Source organism: Dermacentor variabilis, chromosome 9 (genome assembly GCF_050947875.1).
Source record: "Dermacentor variabilis isolate Ectoservices chromosome 9, ASM5094787v1, whole genome shotgun sequence".
In the NCBI taxonomy this organism is placed as follows: Eukaryota; Metazoa; Arthropoda; class Arachnida; order Ixodida; family Ixodidae; genus Dermacentor; species Dermacentor variabilis.
The window spans coordinates 116,026,920-116,048,323 of record NC_134576.1 but is presented as its reverse complement, the minus strand read 5'-3'; the positions used below and the strand labels follow the sequence as shown (position 1 = coordinate 116,048,323).

Sequence of the window (21,404 nt, the reverse complement as noted above, 5' to 3'; positions counted from 1 at the left end):
CGCAGCGTCAAGACGACAACACGCAAACGGATGTTCGGCAAATCAACGCTTCAGCCCCGATGCGATGCGCTCGTGTAAAGGAATTAGAGCGTTAACTTTCACGTAAGCTACGAAAAATGGCGCGCAACAGCGCTTCGAGCAAGCACGTCTTTCTGTATTATAACATTCAACATCACATCACGACTGTGGTAGGCCGTCAACATCATCGCCAAATATCGTCAGTGAACGCAAATAGAACGGCAAGCTGCGCTTATGTCGATTCCCACAGTGCGTGGGATCTGCCTCTGTTGTTTATAATAATAATAATAATAATTGCTTAGAGGTAGCGTAAAATAAATAGCCCCGAAAGTAATAAACACATGTAGTTTAAAAGAATATATGTATTTATGCCTTGAAAACGAAACCGAAATTGCAATAACTTCCACCGACGGGTGTCGCCGCGATCGCTGCTGAGTCGCGGCGGGCCGCCGGGTGCACATGTGCGTGTTCTCCGCGACAGTCTTGAAGTTGTGAGTAATTAGATTGTTTTTCGCTACGTTTAGGTTGCACCACCTCGTTGTTTTCGTGTACTTTTGTGCTCATGGACGCGAAGGGAGCATCCGGACTGAAGACGACGCGATTATGCGTGAGAAAGAAAGGCAGTAGCGGCCTACGACATCGGTGTTTCTTTGTGACAGTGTGTTTACTATGCCTACGACGGCCGTCATTCGTGGCCAACGAGAAAACATCTTCCATTCGGCCTGAACAGTGATGAAGTGGACTTTTTTTTTCGGCGGAATCCATCGTCAACATCGTCCATCCACTACGTAAACGAAATGGCGTGCCCAGAGTACACGTCGTTACAGCGCTCCGCCTTCAAACCGAGGTGCCTTTCGCAAGGCGCATGGACGGCTCATATAAAAGGTACGTACGTGGTCACTCACATTCAGCGTCGTGTTTTTATGGTGCGTCATTGTGGTAGTAATTTTCGCGTAATTTCTTTAAAGGACAGCACAAGGTGTGTTGGATGCGAGTGTAGTATGTGTACTTCAGGCGGAGCCTACGGGCACCGAACGTGAAAAAGAAGTAAAAGTATATCGGATGTTTCATTGTTCGTGTGTCCTCAACTAATTGTGACAGCACATAGAGTTGTAGAGAATTAAGTACTGCTACGCGTCAGTATACGGCGCAGGCAGGTAAATAATACTTTGGTTTGGCTAATTCATTCTGTTTATAACGGTGTCACACGGCCACTTTCGATCACGATTGAGCCTGTTCTGGATCGAAATTTGCGACCGCGATTGGCTCCCGTCCGCAGATTCAGCAAGAAAGCCAAACATGACCAGAAATTCGATGTCAGTCAGGATCGATCGTGGCCAAAAGTGTGCAGTGTGACAAACGTATTAAATGTCGCTTGTGTACTTGCACTCGTTTTGCTTTTATTTTTTATTTTTTGTCCCAGGTCACGTGGTAGGTAATGACGCAGGTAGCTTGCAATGCTTGTGTTTTCATCGCTAGAACTAATACAAAAGAACCACAACCATCCCGGCTATGTGGTTATCCTTAGTTTTCAGTTGTACTCGTTTGTTCTAGAAGCTTTCGTGCCGTTCAGGATGAACGCGTGGTTGCGCTATTTGTTTATGAATTCATCTTTTCGTATAAATAAGTACACCGAGCCTAATAATTTATTTCTCGACCTTTAACTCGTTATTTGGTTTCACGCACGCATGCTTATTACTACTACTATTTGTTTTCTTGTTGTACGACTGAACCCTGCCTAAGGCGTCCTGTCAGTGGTCGACAGTATTTCTGAAATGAACTGCAATGAACATCCTACGGCTATTCTACGTTTCACTACCTTATTCTAATGTCTAGTTATAAAGCGTATGGTTATTGTAACTATTCTTGGCTTGTATATATGTATTTATTAAGCTGGTAAATGCTTAATTGTGTTTGGAGTTTTGAGAGGTTCTTTTATTAAGTGGTCAATCTAGGGTGGTATTAATGGTGAGTTGTTTTCTTGTGCCCGTGCAGTTAGTCAGCATGAAGCAATTGCATGGGAACCGGCTGATTGTCTTGGGCCTACACATTGCTCAAAAGACAGTGAAGATGTCTGAGCCGACAGGTATACTTTTTTCATCACGATTGGTCTACATATTTTTTCCACTGGAGGATGAAGACCTCTCCCAGTGAGCTCCAATTACCTCTGTCTTGCGCTAGCTGATTCGAAGTGAAGCCTGCAAATTTCCTGACTTCATCGTACAGTCTAATTCTCTACCGTCCTTGACTACCCTTCTCTTCCCTTGGCATCCGTTCTGTAACTCGAATGTGCCACTGGTTATCTGCCCTATGCATTACATGGTTGAAGAATGCACTTGGGCTAGTTGGTGCTCATTGCAGACTTGAGACATCAATAACTAGCGTAAAAAAGACGACAACATCAAGAAGCACATAAGACAGAACTCTAGACTTCAACTGAAATTTTTGCTGCACAGAAACATGGGATGCACAGAATGTTGACCGACGGAAACAACACAGGAGCTATCGGAACAAATTGATGAACAGGTTAATTTCACATACAAACACTCTTGGTAAGAGCCAGGGACGGCTGCTCACACACCTGTTCCCCACTTTCTTTATGCAAAGTGGTTCGTATATTTATTTCGCTGTGAACCTGCTTCTGGAGCTGCCTGAGCGCACGATTGCTTTGAAACTGCTCGGTGCATGAGCACGTATGGCGATAATTGGCCAGGTGGCCACTAGTCACTAAGGCACTGAAAGCAGCCCTATGTTCCCTCAAGTCAAACAGGTCGGTGTTTAAAAGTCTGCTTCGGGGAACCAAGATAGGGCAGCTGTCAGTGGCTGCAGGCCATCTGGCCAATCGTTGCTGTAGGTGCTCATGCACTGAGCAGTTTCAAAGCGCTCATCTGCCCATGCGGCTGTAGAGGCAGGTCGACATGTAAATATTCGAAGCACTTTGCATCAAAAAGTGGGTGATAGGTGTGTAAGCACCCCTTCCCTGGCTCTCGCCAAAAAGAGTGTTTGTATTTCGAAATGAACCTATCCATCAATTTGCTCCGATACCTCCCTTGTCAGACAGGGAAAGGGAAAGATGAATGTTGCTTCCATTCATCGAGGTCGCATCCCCTGAATCCTATGTTTCTGTGTAGCCAAAATTTCAGTTGAAGCCTAGAGCTCTGTCGTGTGTCTGTTGTCGTCCGTTGTTTTTTTCGCACTAGTTAATGATGTCTCAAGTTTGCACTACATGGCCTGACCAGCTCCCTTCTTTACTCGTTATGTCAGCTAGGATATCAGCTCCTTCGTCTGCTTTCTGAACCACGCTGCTCTCTTCCTGTTTCTGCTGCCATCAGGATGGGAGTGGACATGACAAATGAAACTGAGTGTCAGTTAGACAGAGGAGCAGTGAGACTTCCTGTGCTTTACCTTTTGTTGTTGTACATAAATGTTGAAATTGCACCAACACATCTTTTTCCACCTTGTGATTTTCCCATAGCTGTGACAAATGAATATATAGGCTTTAAGAAACTAGAAATGCAGTTTGCCTAAGAAAAAGAATACTTTTGCACATAAAGGTAATGTGTATGATGCTCTAACTCCTTTGATGCATGTGCCTTGAGAGGTGTTGATGTTGTTCTTCATTTCTTTCAGTAAGCTTTACTTGATGGGCACGACTTTGTATAAAGAAATAAGTTCTGAAGAAACCATAATACCTGACAGGCAGAATTGTTGAGGTTGAGAGCCAAGTTTTCTTTCATGACATTTTTTTCAGGCTGTGCTTGTTGACCCATGATGTTCAACAGTGCGGACTTGTACAAAGGACGTCGAAAGTGGCGAGAAATGGAGACAAATGCTATCACCTCTTTCTCCATCCTCTGTCGAGTTCACATTGTCGAATGTCATCGACCAATACCAACTAGCCCTTTGCGTACCTGTACTAGTTGAGCTATTTCTGCTATGGTACTGTAAACCGAATGTGCTAAATTCAAAATTGGTGCCTTTTCTATCTTTGTACAAGTAAGTGTTTCATATAATAGTTTAAGGCATTGTGGTTGATGTCATGTTTTGACACCACCATAACCTCATAAAATATATTCATGCCTGCGAAAGGTGCCTCTTGTACAAGTTGTATGCTGGCCTGATATGTAGAACAAACCTGGCAGGAGGTAGAGCACATGCTGTATTGTAAGCAAGACGCACGATTGCATTTACTTGGCAGTTATCGCAATGTTTTCTGATATTTACCTGCAGGAACATTAGTTATCTCAGCTGCTAAGGACACTGGTAAAGATATATCGCTAGACACTGGGAGCAGAAAAAAAATCTGATTTTGCAGTACTATTGAAGTCGTGCAACATTATGTCTAACCAAACTGGCAGGGATGCTAGCTGTTAAAAAGAAAGGGCTGTTTTCAAGAAAATTTCGCATTCCTAAATGTGTAAGTGAAATGCTCTATGCTTATAAGCTACAAAAGATTTCCAGGATAATCATGCTAGTTACACTGGCCATTTGTTAATTCAGTAAGGTTCACTGAAGCTTGTTTTAAAATTCACAGTGTCTTTATACAGGGTGATGATTTTAAGTTTTGTGGAATTTTTAAATATAACGTGTTGCATATAGCATAATTCTAGTCCTTGAGCAGGAATATTCAAACAGGCAGACATATCTTGCACAAGAAACCGAAACACATGTTCAACTAATTAACCAAAATCTATTAATTAGCCTTTCAATTAATTACTTCATGGCACATATAAACAAAAAGAAAGTGGCTTAACTGAGGGCCGATGTTTATTAATCTTATCCTAAGAAGCCAGCAAACACTAACACCAAGGACAACTTAGGGTAAATTACTTGTGATTAGTAAATGAAATAAAGAATTTATAAATTACTCAAAATGAAAGTGGATGAAAAAACAACTTGCCACAGGTGGGGAACAAACCCACGTCTTCGCATTACGCGTGCGATGCTTTACCAATTGAACTACAACAGGTGCCTTTTCCCCATCCACTTTCTTCGGTATTTATGTTTCCTAGTAGAACTCTAGGAGTGTTTGCCAGTGTCACCACATATATGAAGCACATATTGTAATTTACAAATCATAGCTAGTGAGATTACAAGATGCATCCACTTTGGAATTGATTTCCAGAATGATGCCAGTTTGGAGATATGTACCATCAAACTTGCCGTAAAATGCACTGTTGTTCCACTTACTTCTTTAACAAAATGTGCTTTTATGCACTGATGCACAAAAGTAACTGGAACACCCTTGTGTAGTGTTCTTTATCAGGGAATTATTCCTAAACTGGTGTCATCCTGGAAGTTCAAGTGCACACGTCTTCCAAGCTCACTGGCTACAATTCGTAAATTGCAATATGCACAGTAAAATAAGTAGTTACGAAGTGAATAGTGATTTTTTTTAATTAGTCGAACATGTGTTTCGATTTCTCATGCTAGTGATGTCCACCTCTTCAAATAATCTAGCTCAAGGACAAGAATGACAAGAAGGACAGGAAATTTTTAAAAATTCCATAAAACTTAAAAATGATCACCCTGTACAATGCTACTACAGTGCTAAACAGCCAGCAGCCTAATCATCACATTTAAGAATGCCGTAACAACACTGACAAGTGCAATAAAGTTTTCTGCGCTTCACAGATGAAAGATGTTGGCCATTAAAATGTTTGATCTTAGTGTAACTCACAATCAGATAACCAGCAAGATCAAGTGAAAAGCAGATGACAAACTTCATACATGAAAGGCTTTAACTGTGCTTTGATTAAAATAGCTAAACTTCTGTTAAGCATGATGCATTCACTGTGTTGTTCCAGTTCAAAGCATCTAAATGATCAGATGCTAAAGAGTTCTTGCTTGGAAGATCTTTAGTGAAAACCTCTGTAATAAAAATACCAGCAGGATTGTGTGCTTGCTTAGTGGAGATGTCTAAGATGATGTTAAAAGGTGTAGGTAGGGCTTCCAGTAGAGATGCCAAATAGTTCTGAGAGAGGGCTTGTTACCAGCCACTGTGTAGGTCATAGATTAAGAAAAAAAATAAAGGTCAGCTTAGTGATGCTTAGTATAGTCATGCTTGCATTGTTTGTAATAGTGAGTATAGTGATGCTTGCATTGTTTGCCTGGGAAATCTGAAGAACAGCATCGTTTGTGCCTCTTGTTAAAGGAGCAAGCTTCTGTGAAAATGCTGATTTCTACTCCTATTAATAATGTATATTCCTGAGGAGGCAGGCAAAACAACAATGCCATGTGTTATATTAACCGATGAATGAAAGGTCATTGTTTAGGCACGTAAACCCTGCGAATTTGTTTTTGCCTTGTGACCACCACCTCCTGTGATACAATAGTTGGCATTTACACTGTTGGTTTTGGGAGCAAGGCATTAATGTCAAAGTACCTCTTGATGGTTACCCTGCAATGCATAGCGACGCATATGGCTGCACCTTATTTTCAATATAACTTGCTTGTAGGGAAAAGTTGCAGTGAGATGATGTGGCTTCTCATTGTAAACTTATTGCATAAGAAAGGATTGATATATTTGTAAGCAATTTATTGGACTCAACACGAGCATCTTTATTTGTGCACATTCCAAATTGTAGTTTTGGGTCAGATGTCACACACGAAAACAAACTGCCCAGCGTTATTGCTGTAATATGAGGGCGGTTAAGGAAGTAATGCCTCCAAACACACTACTTTGCCAGTAGTACTGCAAACATTTTGGCTCTTTATCATTAATGCACTGATGTTTAAGCTATAGAATGTCACTTGCCCCATCTTCCTATCTCTTCGCGTTCCAAAGTAATCGATCAATGCATGGCATCCAGTGGTGATGTCCGCTTGAAACAGCGGGCTGTAATTGAATTTCTCACTGGGGAAGGTTCTACGCCCTTCAACATTCATTGCCATCTGAAAGCAGTTTACGGGGATGCCTGTGTTGAAGTCAGCATTGTGCGGAGGCGGGCAAGGACTGTGAAACATCAAAATCCAGCTGCATCAAACGTCCAGGATCAGCACCGAACTGGACAGCCCGCAACGGCCTCTGATGAGGATCATCAACATCAGGCAGACGAGTTGAATCGGGTCAATCACAGGAACAAGCAACACCAGATTGCAAAAACACTCGCCATTTCCATTGGTTCAGTGAACCAGATAATTAAGAAACTCCTGGGTTACAAGAAGATTTGAACTTGTTGGCTATGCATCAACATTTTCATGTCAGTCTTCAGTTGCCGTGGCACCCAACAAGCGCAAGTCTTCTTGTAACGCAGGTCTTTAATGATGTGGTTCACTGAGCCAATGGAAATGGCGCATGTTGTTGCAATCTGGTGTTGCTTGATCCTGTGATTGCCCCGAGTCAATTTATCTGCCTGATGTTCATGACCCTCATCAGAAGCCATTGTGGGCCGTTCATTTCGGTGCTGATCCTGGAGGTTTGATGCGGCAGGATTTTGGTCTTTCACAGTCCTTGCCCACCTCTGCACAGTGCTGACGTCAACACAGGCATCCCCGTAAACTGCAGTCAGATGGCGATGAATATTTATATGCGCACAACCTTCCGCAGTCAGAAATTCAATTACAGCCTGCTGTTTCAACTGGACGTCACCACTGGATGCCATGAATTGCTCGATTACTCTGGAACGAGAAGAGATAGGAAGGTGAGGCGAAATTCGATAGCATAAACATAAGTGCATCAATGATAAAGAGTTCAAAATATTTGCAGTAATATTGGCAAAGTAGTGGGCTTGGAGGCAATAATTTCTGAATTGCCCTCATATAATTGTGTAGCCTGTCTCTCCTGCATTCATAATGTGGCAGAATAAATGCCTTATTCTTTCGAAATAATGATTTCTTGGAAGTAAGCACTATCTGTGCTTGTTTTCTTTATCCTGGTCTTCATGTGATCTTGAAATATTAAAGTGAATGATGCAGGGAAGCGCTGCTTGTCATGTTTCGTGTACTTTTCCTGACATTAAATTGCAACAAATCATTTTGCAGGTAGAAAACAAGCAGATGGCTACAGCGATCAATGAAGAAGTGGCTTCATCTATGATGGCTCGCGTTAGGACATTGGAATGGAGCTACACAAAGGCATCACCAGCCTCACCTGTGCCCTGGAACATTAGTTTGAATAAGACTGTTCTTCAGTGTAGAACGACCACAAGACTTGTCACCACATACAAGGCGTAGTGCAAGCTCTAAATATTGTACAGGTGGCTAGAATAAATGACCCTCCATGCAGTCACTTTTCCTGTATCTGTGGTGAATGGACCATTTCACGTAGAACACTCACACGTGATTATGTGTTTTCTCTCAAAGTTGCTATGCCATGCGTTTGGAAACACATTACCTATTGTATGCACACCGTACATAACATTTCTGTGTGCTAGCCTGACTGTAGACTTACGAAACATACAATGAAGTGCATGTGTACCCGATTCAACATGCCGTACTTCAACACCCTTATAGCAAGGGCTATTATATTGCTCTTTACACCCGATAGGTGAAGGGGTAATATATTCCTGATCACACCCTTACACCCCATGGGTCGAAGGGTAATATGTTGTTCAAAACACCCTCAAGGGATAGGGTGTTATTAGAATATAGAATAACCATCATAAGGGTGTAATTGCCTATAAAACCCAGCTTTTTCTAGGGTGCTAGGGGGTTAGTTATAGACACTCAAAAAAACCCTTAGGGGTGTAAATTATTTTACAGTGTATAAGACGTGGCTTTCTTTTACGTTTAAAAACATTTTCGCACTTTCCAGTCCAATACACACACTGCGACATTTGTGCTGCTAGATTCGTCTGCATCAAGTAGATTATGCTGTATAGGCGGGGTTCTGCGCAAACTTCATTGAGAATAGACCTACAGTATCTCGCTTTGATCGTAATCAGTGGCTCTTTGCGCTCAGTGGGTTAGAATAAAGAATTCGTTTCTAGGAACGCGGAAATCTACAAAAATCTTGCGGCAGACATCATAATAGTTTGCACTCAGCGGTTAAAGTCCTATCTCGACTCGCACATTAGTAATAAGGTACGCGCTTCACTTTCTGCAATGATTGTGCGGAGGTCACGGATAATTACAGCGGCCAACAGGGTGACCCGTAGACGACCAGGTAGCTCGAGAGGGCATTGTGCACATTCCACGCGGCGGGTCGCAAGCAAGTTTCTCGCGTCGCCTTTCTTCTCGGCGTCGCCCATGTCATGTATGCAACGCTCCGAGGCGACCCCGACGTGGTGGCGAAGAAAAAGCAAAGAAAGCTTCCCTTTGAATCAATTTATAAAGTATTCTAGATATTTCTAAGCAATAAGTGCCTTCGCCTCATTCTCAATCATGAATGCACCGACCCACCAGCTCCGCCATGACCTGTTGCCATCAGCGAAACAGGCATGGGTGCCACGAGCGATCTTGTTATCGGCTGTTACTCGTCGAAATGTCCTCGGTTATTTTCTGCACCGATGGAACTCATTTCATTATCAATCTCGTCGTGTTTCCTCTATTGACCGCGTTTATTTTGCGCTGTCTTTTCTCAATGAATTCGCACCATCTGGCTAACATTCATACCTTTTAAAGGAAGAAAAAAGTTACCCCATGCTATCGATAACTTATTTAGCTGGTAAATTACTGTGTGAAAATATATTTTGCCTTAGAGATATTTCATATGTAAAGCTTGACACAAACGCACATTTCCTTCGCATAAGCACTTTTTTTTCATGGCTTTCTTCTGCGCCGTTGACTTAACGATACAACGTTAGCTATGCTGCTGGTGCGTTTTAATGGTGAAGATAATTCTTTTAGTTGGATCCAGATCGGATGTTGTAGGTGCCCTTCAACACAAAGAACTGTCGCCGTAAATTTTACACACGTAGTCGGGCGGCCACAGAAAATCATTCCTCGACAGTTCAGGGAAGCGGAGGAGGACACAGCGCTGTGCCTCCGCTGTTATAAATTTTTTTGCCGTACGTGGTTGTCTGTGGTTGTCTATGGAATTCGTCCTGTAGGCACGACTCAAAAGACCCCCCCCCCCTCTCTCAACACAATGTAGCTCGTTTGCACACAAATAGCGACAGAAGACCATTACAGTACGCGCAATAAAATATTGCTTCAATAAATGTGGAAGTCTAGGTAGTGCTAGAAATGCTGTCTTTCGAATTTCTGCACTCATGTTTACTGAAAGCAATATTAAATCAGAAGAAAGAGTAAAGAACGTACATGATCATTCGTTTGGAAGGATATGTTGTAGCAATAAATAGTTCGTACAAGGATACACTTTCAAAATCATTCTCTTTTTTTTGTCGGTGTAGCCATTCTCTCTGATGATGTCAGGAGATGGATAATGTAAACGCACCTATGCATTTATTATCTCGCTCGTTCCCGATATCAGCAAGAGCCTATAACAAAGGCAGCGGTGAACCGGACGCTTAGTGCCTTTTTCCTTATTATTATTATTATTATTATTATTATTATTATTATTATTATTATTATTATTATTATTATTTGCTGTTTATGATCACCAAGCGTGTATTGTCACCAAACTCAGCGAAAAAAAATATCTGCAAGCTGAGACGAAGTTACCTAGCGCTAACAAGACTAACGGAAAAAAGAAAGTCGGTACAGGACAGAGCGCTAGTGTCCTGTCCTGTCGCAACTTTGTTTCCGTTAGCCTTGTTAGCGCTAGTAACTATGTCTCAGCAAGTGCGTCAACATCAACTAGTCCAACTTTCTGCGTTAGTTTCCCGCAAGCAAGGAGACGTTTCGCGTGCGCGCCTTACCTGACGGTGACTTGCAAAAAACCTATATTCGCGCATGTTGGCGCAGGATGCCGGTACGACAAACGTTCGAGTAATCTGCGTGGTAATTTATGCCGATCTGTGTTGTCCACGCGCCGTTCTCTCCGCCAGAAGCAAGTGTACATCACCGACGACCCGCAAACCGACTATGCACGAGATGCGACATCGAGCTACTGTCTCGTCTCCGAGACACTCGGGCACCAAGCCATATAATAACACAATAATAATAATAACAACTTTATTCAGATCAATGTAAAGACTGGTATGCGACAACGTCTGTATCCTTAGCCATATAGGCTAGCTGTGGATCCGCGCAGTTATACGAAGAAATATGCACGATTCAGACACGGACACAATCCTTTTATTCTTTTGTTTTGTTTTGGATCTATGATACGCTACCGCAACCCAGTGAGCCACGGGTCTCGTTACGAAAGTTTTTACACGTAAGCAGGAGCAACTGATTATACATGCAATGGATGAGACATTTTTGTCACACGTTACTGTTGAGATTGACAACCTTATACTCGTGTTTTCTTTTTTTTTTTTCGACCAGGAAGATCGATTAATATCGGGCAATGGCTCTTTATTGCCCGAATGTGGCATTTGTGGCAGAAAAAAAAAAAAAACTGTAGATACGTGTACCACGCCGCCGTGCGTTCTGATACAGTGATTGGAGACGAGATGTGCGGTTGCTGTTCGCCATCGGTCGAATTCGGTACAAAAAAAAAAAAAAAGAACCCTGTGAGAAAAGATCAGATTCCAAAGCAGTTCGACCAGAGCGACACAGAAAGCAACATCGGTCACTTCCACGAGCCTGCGGTCGTGTATTCAACGCCCAGCGAAAAGAAGCCCAAACTTTTTTTTTTAGGAAGACCAACGCGTTTGACATTAAAGATCGCAAATTTGTCGGATACGTGATTTCCCGTAGTGGTCACACAGTAAAGCATTCGCTCTGCGGAGAGCTAAGCCTAGCTTTGCCGCACCACAGCGTTGTACGTAGAGTGGTCTGAGCGTAACGGATCTTACAGTGCAAGCTACAAACGCCGATGTTCTTTTTTTTTGTTTTTTTTTTGTCTAATCTCGAACGCCACTGAAGCGCCGCACCAGCCACGTCGGAGGCCAATGCATGGTGTTGCACGTAACTTGAGCCAGACATTAAACATATGCAAATGTATCTAGACCAAACCAAGGTAACAGTTCGATACATTGCAAACATTCTGTACTCACCACACACTGGCGTTGCATTCCAGACCTATAAGATAACGGCCTCTCCTCACATGTACAACTTTCGTATTCTGCGCTCGTTTTATTTTTCGGCGAGCTCCTTTCACGATTTTCTTACACACACACACACACACACACACACACACACACACACACACACACACACACACACACACACACACACACACACACACACACACACACACACACACACACACACACACACACACACACACACACACACACACACACACACACACACACACACACACACACACACACAGCGTCATTAAAATCCGCACTAAGTAACATATGCATGCGAAACACGGGCATGTGGTTTACACCGCGTTTCCGCATGAACTACAAGTTACAAACCCTTGAACATAATTTACCTAGTATCTTAAACAGATACAAGCCCACCATGGGCTTTACTTTGAGACAGCTTAAAGAATATTTCCGAAACATGTAGCCTTATAATACTGTTAACTATCAGGATGCAATGCAGACTTCACTAGTGGTTTTATTTTCAATCTTGACTAAACTTCGAACCTATATTATTGTTGGAAATGGATATGTTATAAATTTTCACAGTTGGTATATATATGAGCTGTTGAAGTCAAATCGGTATATATGTGTGTTAGTATTATGTGGGTATCTGTGAAAGAATATGTGCATGTCACCTGTATGTGTTCATGAAAGGCTATGATTTATCGTTGGTCTGTTTCATCTCCTAAATATCACCACTGCTAAAAATTTCCAGGTTGCCCGGGCCCAGTAAACCTGTCAAAAAAATGCTTTTTGCACAGGTATCACTACCAGAAATGTCTGTGTTTTCTGCAACATAAAACTGAAATGAAATGCTATTTTCCTTCTCTTGGAGATACCCGGAGGATCGTTTACATCACGCCAAATTAGACCATCCAACTTAATTAATTTAATCAACTTCTAGAACATTATAACTAGATGAAAAGTGTCAATGAGAAAATTGTAGAGCAACGTGAAAAACTCCCGATGCAGCTTTCTGTGGCTCAGCACGTGCTACATAAAAGTGTTTTTCCGATTGTGATAGAGTCTCGCGAATACACCTGAGATTCTTTCGAGCGATGCCATAGTCGCAAAGCTACTGCGGCGGGCAAAAAAAGTGTTGATTTGATGTGCGACCGCTCCCGTAGTGTCGCCAAGACCCTGCAGTGCGGTTTAACAATGCAGCTCTGCTTCTTCAAGCCCTGCTTTAGTGTCCGCTTGGCATACTTTCGTGGTGCTTATTTTTGAGAAATAGCAGAAACGTACCGGGCCCCACCTTGAACAGAAGTTTCTCCAGTTTTCCCGGAACCCTTCTCGTGTTGCAGCGGCCGCGTTCCCGTGCCTTCTCACGTCTCCTTTTGCCTATCCCCTCCCACCCTCCCACCCCATAGCACGGGAGCGGCCTCTTCTCCCCCTCCTCTGTAAAGTTCTATCTTCGTCCCACCTGGACTCGCACTTTTGTAATAAGGTAAGCGCTGCAGTTTCTGGAAGCATTCTGGAGGGGTCACGGATAATGACAGCTTTAAGGAGGTAGATTTGTTGACGACCAGGGAGCTCCAGAGGCCATTGTGCACATTGGACGCGGTGAGGTCCAAAGTAGGTTCACGCATCGCCTTTTCTCTCTGCCTCGCTCTGTCATGTATGCAATGCTCTGGGCCATAATCCGACGTGGCGGGCCAGACAGCACCAGTGGAAAAGTTGAAAGACGAGGCAAATAAAGCTGACCTTTGAATCAAGTTCTAAAGTATTCTAGATCCTTCTTGGTACTGGCGCGAACACACACCAGAAACAAGGAAGTAGACGGGCTCTGTCCCGTCTCCTTTCTTTTTTCTTGCGTGTCTTTGCGCCTAGTACCCAAGAAGAATTGTGACCAACTCGCCCAACAAGACGTCCTTTTATTCTAGATGTTTCTGAGCAATAAATGCCTTCGTGACACCCTCAATGTGAATCATTAATTTGTCTGCACAGCAGCGCTGCCATGACCTGTTGGCATCAGCAACACAGGCAAGGCATGGGTGGCGCAGACGATTTGGTTATCGTCTGTTACTCGTAGAAGCGTCCTCGGTTATTTTCTGCCACAATGGAAATAATTTCATTATCAATCTTGTCCTCTTTCCTCCCTTGTCCGTATTTATTTTGCGCGGTCTTTTCTCCATGGATTCTTACCAACGAGCTGGCATTAATACCCTTTAAAAGAACAAAGAACTTCCTCCTGATAACGATTATTTATTTAGCGGGTAAATTACTGTATCACAACATATTTTACCTTAGAGACATTTAATATGTACCGCAGTCAGGAAACAAATGCAAAGTTCGACACAAAAGCGCCGTCCCTTCGCATAAGCATTTTTTGTTCATTTTCATGGCTATCTTCTGCGCCGCTGACTTAACGATGCCGCATTAGCTATGTTGTCGCGGCATTTCCATGGTCAAAATAATTCTTTGAACTTGATCCGGATCGGATGGTGTAGGTGCCCTCCAACGCAAGAAACTTGTGGGAAACTATCGCCGCAAAGTTTACACACGTAGTCCGGCGGCCACCGCAAATCATGCTTCGACAGTTCAGCGAAACAGAGTACACAGCACTGTACCCCCGCAGTTGTGCAATTTTTACGGTAGGCGGTTGTCTATGGAATGCGTCCTTTAAGCACGAACGACAAGACCTCCCCCCCCCCTCCCCCTCCATTATTGTGGCACACTCTAGCCCCATCCCGTTTCACCCTTCACAGTTACGCACGTCGAGCAATATTAACTTGAAAAAGTACGCAAGGCTGTTTTTCAACGGAAAACGTCCTGTTTACAGGCATTTCTGCCTCAAATGCGGTCTGTCTACCCTTTCTCTTCCCCACCGAGGAGGAAGCACAAATGCATTTGCAATTACTCCAAATTTCTCGTTCTTGAAATAGCCCTCGCCCTACTCTTGTTGACCCAGCGAAGCATTGTTATCAATGAATAGACTTTAGCATTACCATGATCTCTCAGAATAATTGGGTGTGCGCCATTGTGGGATGGTTAAGGCGGTGCTGCTGAATGGCTACAATACAGCGTTATGCCTGCGTGTGGTTGTAATTCTTTTGGCAATATTGGCAACGTGAGGCCCCCTCCAGTGAATAAATAAATATACATTTCTGCAATTTTAATATCGCCACCAGGACACTACGACTTCTCACGCAAGTAATTCCCACGTCCTTCAGTAATATTCGAGAAACTGAAGAACAGCGTTTCATCACACCTGATATTACGGACATATTTGAACCGGGAGAAATAAAGGTTTTCAAATGGGACGCGTCAACCTTGAACAGCTGGCACAAGCATTTGCTATAAAGATTTGATTATATGAGTGTGGCACGATATGCATTTCAGACTTTTTATTTCACGACATTCATTACCACGTGACCAGGTGGGGCAAGCGTTTCTGCCCGCCAATAAAACCACGCGCACAACAATAGAAGCCAACAAAAGTTAAGCATTTCGAGCGAAATTTATCACGGTTGCCTGGCAACGCTGCTCCTCGACGAGACACTCTCGTCACCAGGTGTGGACCCGCGTTCCCCTTTCCCAACCAGAAAGGAAGGGCGAGCACTAAGCCGTTCCAGGAATCACACCAAAATGCACTTTCTTCATAGTTCCCCACACTAGGCGAAGGAGACGCATTGTACCATGTCATTCATCAGCTTTGAGGAATGTCATACCCTTGCCGAATAGAGGGGTGTGCACGGTACAGGTATAATAAAGGCCAACATACCGAATGAGAACAACACCCCGGTCACAGGGGTCACAGTTCTTTGATCTAAACTTATAAACATTCATACAAGTGCATCAAATGGAGGTCCATTCGAAGTCCGCGTTTGTCCTTTCAAATCTGAAGGGACGAATTTTGAACCTGGAGGGCGGCCAAAAGACGAAAAGAAATCGGAATAAATAAGGAAGTTCAATTTTTTTAGATGAAAAGTTACGCAGTTCCCACGCACTGTTGGAATCGATGTAAGCGACGCTTTCTGCACCGGCTGTTTTGATTGACGATAATTAGCGAGGATGTCGGCAGCGAAAGCCTAACTTCTGCAACGCTTAGCGCGTTGATATTCAATGTTACCTTGAGTGCACCACTGCTGTTTGTATATATATATATATATATATATATATATATATATATATATATATATATATATATATATATATATATAGGCGAACTTCAAGTAGGCGCACCTTATTCGTTTTGGTTATTTCTTTATAAACATTTGTTTGTTCATAAATATTTGTATCTGTTTGTACGTGCCTTCCGCCTTTAAACAGCCTGTACTATTCGCACTTACAACATATAGTGTAAAAGCAACTAGTTTAAAAATGCGCAGCCATGCTTCTAAAGACATTTACAGAAAGCACCATAGCTGAAAGAGTGTCAATAACTTGGTCTATTGTCAGGTGGGAGCAGCTGGTTGAGAGGTATGCGGACATGGTTAGGCCAATTACTACAGCTTGAATTTTTTCCCCCAAGTACCGAGAATTGAGAAAGTTGGAATATCTTCGTGAACTTCAGCCTCGATTTTGTTTCTTCTTTCTGTAGTTGTAGCGCTGACAGCTGACGAATGAATTGCTATTTGCCTTTCCTGGAAATGTTCACCCCTCCTTGGATGATGAGCGTGTATGTGACCCACTCTCTCTCTCTCTCTGCTGCCGGCATTGCTTCCATTGTTTCTCCAAACACGTACGGAGATTGGTTAATTTTTCAAACCCACTCTCCCACAACTTGTGACCAATCACGACCCCGAAGAGAGGCCTCACCTACCAGGCTATAAAAGGCACAGTGTCCATCTCGGCGACACTCTTCTCGTCTCTCAGCTCGTCCGAGTCAGACCGACGTGACGTCACGCACATCCTCGCCGCGAACAACCCTGACGACCTGCGGCTGGCCTTAGACGAAGCCAGCGAGGCGCCCATCATTGCCCCATCGTCTTGCAAGCATCAGCTTCGTCAAAGGCGCGCTCTTCAAACTCGGTTACCACCAACCACCTAGGGAGACACAACTTCCAGGGAGGAACGGAGAATCTGTCCGTCGCCGACCCTCCGACCGGACTACCGCTCGAGACGACAACGACTCACACCGGGCAGACAGGCAACCTGGTTCTCCGTCGCAGCCATCCGGGTCTTCCGAGGATCTCCGCGATAACGCTTACACCATGGAAGCGACCACGTACACCCTGCAAGCGTACGACTGGCCATTCGTGAACGGGCGACCCATCACCTTCGAGCAGCCGTTGCCGTTGGTGTGCGTCTGCGCGAACTGTGAGGTGTTTGCGGCCGATGCTGCACTGCTTCCCTGCCGTCACACCTTGTGTGGTCGGTGCCTTAAAGACGCTTGTGATGCCCACCGCAACGAACACAGGCACTGTTCCGGCTGGTGTCCCCTCGACGGTGCATCCTTCGTGGACGAAGAGGTCGTCGACGTGTACTTACCTCTGGAGGTTCTTATGGCACTGCGGGTTCGCTGTTTCCATGCCGGTTTGGGCTGCACGTTCGACGGAGTGCTTGGAGATCTTCAGGATCACCTGCAGGAATGCCTCTTCGGAACCAGGGCCTTCGTGTTGACGACTCGGTGTTTGTAGCATCGCTGGCGCTTAGCTAGGCCTGGAGTCACCGGTGGATCTAGCCCTGTGCCGCTTACGACGAGCCGCATAGATCACTTCAATTAGGTAGCCTGTGACCACGTGCGCTGAACTTCGAAGCAGCGGCCTTTGAAGATATACCTCTACCGCTCGAGTGCGTAATAAATATTGTTTGTCCTTTTCCCAATTGCTCCATTATTTGCGTGCTTTGCGGTAGTCGGCTGGAAACGGCCTGAACAGCTGCAGCACGTTGATGAGTTACATACCAGCTGTTCTTTTTTTCATTCTTTTTTTTTCTCATTTAGGATATACAGAAGAAAGCGTCTAGGTGTGTAGCGAACGTGGCCTTTGCTCCCCGTGGCTGGGTTCCTGTATGGGCATATACTTGTCAGTATATAGTAAAACTATAGTATATAGTAAAACTAGCAATAAGTGGCCTTATATCGAGCCAGACTGATGATGCACTAAGTAATGGCAATGAGCGTATGAGTTTTCCGCGTTAAAGAAAGCTGTATCTAAAAGTACGTATTACACTCCTTCCAATATTTTTGAGGTACGTTACAAGCATTCGTCATCGCCTTTATTGATGCAACTGCGAGGTTTCTCTTTCGTGTTCTCCAAGATTCAATTTCAGATGCTTCGTTAATAAGTAATTTTAAGAGGTACACTGTGATTTCCCTCGCGTCAACTATTCTATTCTCTGGTGCTGCGTGCCTCTTTCGACGCAGCCCCCTCAGATGGGCATGATCTTCACTGCAGTAACAACTGCCGCGAGTGCTATCATTGAAATCCATATGGTGCCTCCCCGATCCCGCACTATGACAGCGAGAGCTTATCGCAACTTGAGCAGAATGATGAAATGACGCTTCTCTACCTATTCACTGAGTGATTGGTGGCCATGCGACCACTTTGCAGCACATGACATTTGCAAAGATGTCAAAGTCGCAACTGCAATACAGAAATTAACAAAATCCGTAACCAACCAAACCATAGAAGCGCAACTCTACACCCTATGGCAAGTCTTCTCGTTCTCGTTCGCAAACCAGCATGAGGGATCCTCTTCGTACTGCTGGCTTTTTCGCTCAAAGCAGTTAGTTCTTGAAACTTCTTCGGGAGACGGCTTTAATGACAGCCCTACGCAAATCACTAATATAAACTTAAACGTTGGTAGCCCAAGTTACGGCGTCGTATAAGACGTGGCTTTCTTTTACGTTTAAAAACATTTTCGCACTTCCCAGTCCAATACACACACTGCAACATTTGTGCTGCTAGATTCGTCTGCATCAAGTAGATTATGCTGTATAGGCGGGGTTCTGCGCAAACTTCATTGAGAATAGACCTACAGTATCTCGCTTTGATCGTAATCTGTGGCTCTTTGCGCTCAGTGGGTTAGAATAAAGAATTCGTTTCTAGGAACGCGGAAATCTACAAAAATCTTGCGGCAGACATCATAATAGTTTGCACTCAGCGGTTAAAGTCCTATCTCGACTCGCACATTAGTAATAAGGTACGCGCTTCACTTTCTGCAATGATTGTGCGGAGGTCACGGATAATTACAGCGGCCAACAGGGTGACCCGTAGACGACCAGGTAGCTCGAGAGGGCATTGTGCACATTCCACGCGGCGGGTCGCAAGCAAGTTTCTCGCGTCGCCTTTCTTCTCGGCGTCGCCCATGTCATGTATGCAACGCTCCGAGGCGACCCCGACGTGGTGGCGAAGAAAAAGCAAAGAAAGCTTCCCTTTGAATCAATTTCTAAAGTATTCTAGATATTTCTAAGCAATAAGTGCCTTCGCCTCATCCTCATTCTCAATCATGAATGCACCGACCCACCAGCTCCGCCATGACCTGTTGCCATCAGCGAAACAGGCAAAACATGGGTGCCACGAGCGATCTTGTTATCGGCTGTTACTCGTCGAAATGTCCTCGGTTATTTTCTGCACCGATGGAACTCATTTCATTATCAATCTCGTCGTGTTTCCTCTATTGACCGCGTTTATTTTGCGCTGTCTTTTCTCAATGAATTCGCACCATCTGGCTAACATTCATACCTTTTAAAGGAAGAAAAAAGTTACCCCATGCTATCGATAACTTATTTAGCTGGTAAATTACTGTGTGAAAATATATTTTGCCTTAGAGATATTTCATATGTAAAGCTTGACACAAACGCAGATTTCATTCGCATAAGCACTTTTTTCTCATGGCTTTCTTCTGCGCCGTTGACTTAACGATACAACGTTAAGGCCCAACCACACGCGGTGAATCGTGCGCGCCTGGCTGCGCGTCACGCGTCTGCGAGGCCGTACGCGCCTGTCCTACGCGTCTAGAGAGGGCAGACGCGCAGGAAACGCGCGCGTCAAGGAGGTCTTGATCTTGGGCGTCATTTGGAGCGTACGCGACGCGTACGCGACGGAAGTGGCAGCTTGTGCACCGACGTCACGTGGCCTGCATGTACACTTCCGGAGGTTTGGAAAAACAGGTTGTTGAAGTTTCGGAATCGTACCGAGGTGCCGGGAGTCGCTGCTGGTTTCGCTGTGGTTTCGCGTCGCTGAAACACAGGTGCTATGGAGACGATAAACAACGAAGCGCTGATCGTCTGCGTTGAGGCTCGGCCTGCGCTTTGGCAGGCGAAACACAAGCACCACAAAAACAAGCACATGACGAGGTGCTTGTGGAGCGAGGTGTCGAAGATCGTCATGCCCGACGTTGCCGTGACAGGTAAGTGCTCGGTGTTTTATACGGGCGTCATGCGGGAGCAGGTTTAATCGCGATCGAGCCCGATCGGGATCGCATTTTGTGATCATGATTGCCTGTACTGCGCAATCTGCGTATAGCTGATCGCGATCCAGAAATTTGATCGCACTCGATCGCGATCGAAAGCCTGCGTGGAACCGGTATATGCTGCCTCTTAGCCGACTCTCCAATGTATAAAAAACGCGTTTCATCTGTGCAGATGACATCATAACAGCGCTACAGAAGAGGTGGAAGTCTTTGCGAGATAAATTTCGACGGGTATAGAAGACGCTTCAGGAAGAGAAGAAGAGCGGCGCCGGGGCAGACGATGTTCAGGACGACGTCGCCTGGCCGTTCTTCGACCAGATGATGTTCCTGGGCGATACGATGGAGTATAGACCGTAAGTGATTTTAATGTTTCCATCTTGAACGGTGCGTTAAAAATTGAACACGCCATGCTAGTGCTTTCCTTTACCACGTCAACCGGCGATGCCGTATTTCTATATTGTAGCTGGTAACGTGCCGCGTCTCTGGGAACTCAAAATCGCGCTTACACGAGCAAATCGACGCGTAGCATGCACTATAGCCAGCTTTGTCTCATTGGCGATAAAAAGTTTGTGCGGCATCGCTACTCCGATTGTCGCATATCTCGTTAAATGTGATCCTATCAGGGGACACATACAGTACAAAGATATATCTTTGTATATTTATTTATTTATTTATTTAGGTACCAATAAAGCCAGTTTAACTTTGCAGTAGGCAGCAGAAAAATCAGAAATACAGGTACAAAATAACTGAAGTAGCACATAAAAACCTAGCATAATAAAGCACAAGACAGAAGTGCAGAAAATATCACATACAAACTAGCAGGTCAAATAAAAAGAAAAGGACTTGCATGATGCGCACACAAAAAGAAAACGTTGGCAATAGTCACCACATACCACAAGATGCATGTGTAGTGTTAGATACAAGTGGTTTCCTTTGATTCTGTACACTGATCATAGAATGCACTGTGCAAGTCAA

At 44.2% G+C, this 21,404-nt stretch overlaps 1 protein-coding gene and 1 long non-coding RNA gene across 2 annotated transcripts in view; one reads left to right on the top strand and one right to left on the bottom strand.

The window, feature by feature from the left end:
• The window catches only part of LOC142558154 (uncharacterized), a 261,951-nt gene that overhangs the window by 197,340 nt on the left and 43,207 nt on the right, over nucleotides 1–21,404 (bottom strand). The window lies entirely within an intron of this gene.
• LOC142557334 (uncharacterized) lies at nucleotides 414–8,249 on the top strand. The gene is made up of 3 exons (XR_012822761.1): nucleotides 414–903; nucleotides 2,014–2,104; nucleotides 8,002–8,249. It is a non-coding gene; the product is annotated as an uncharacterized LOC142557334 (long non-coding RNA).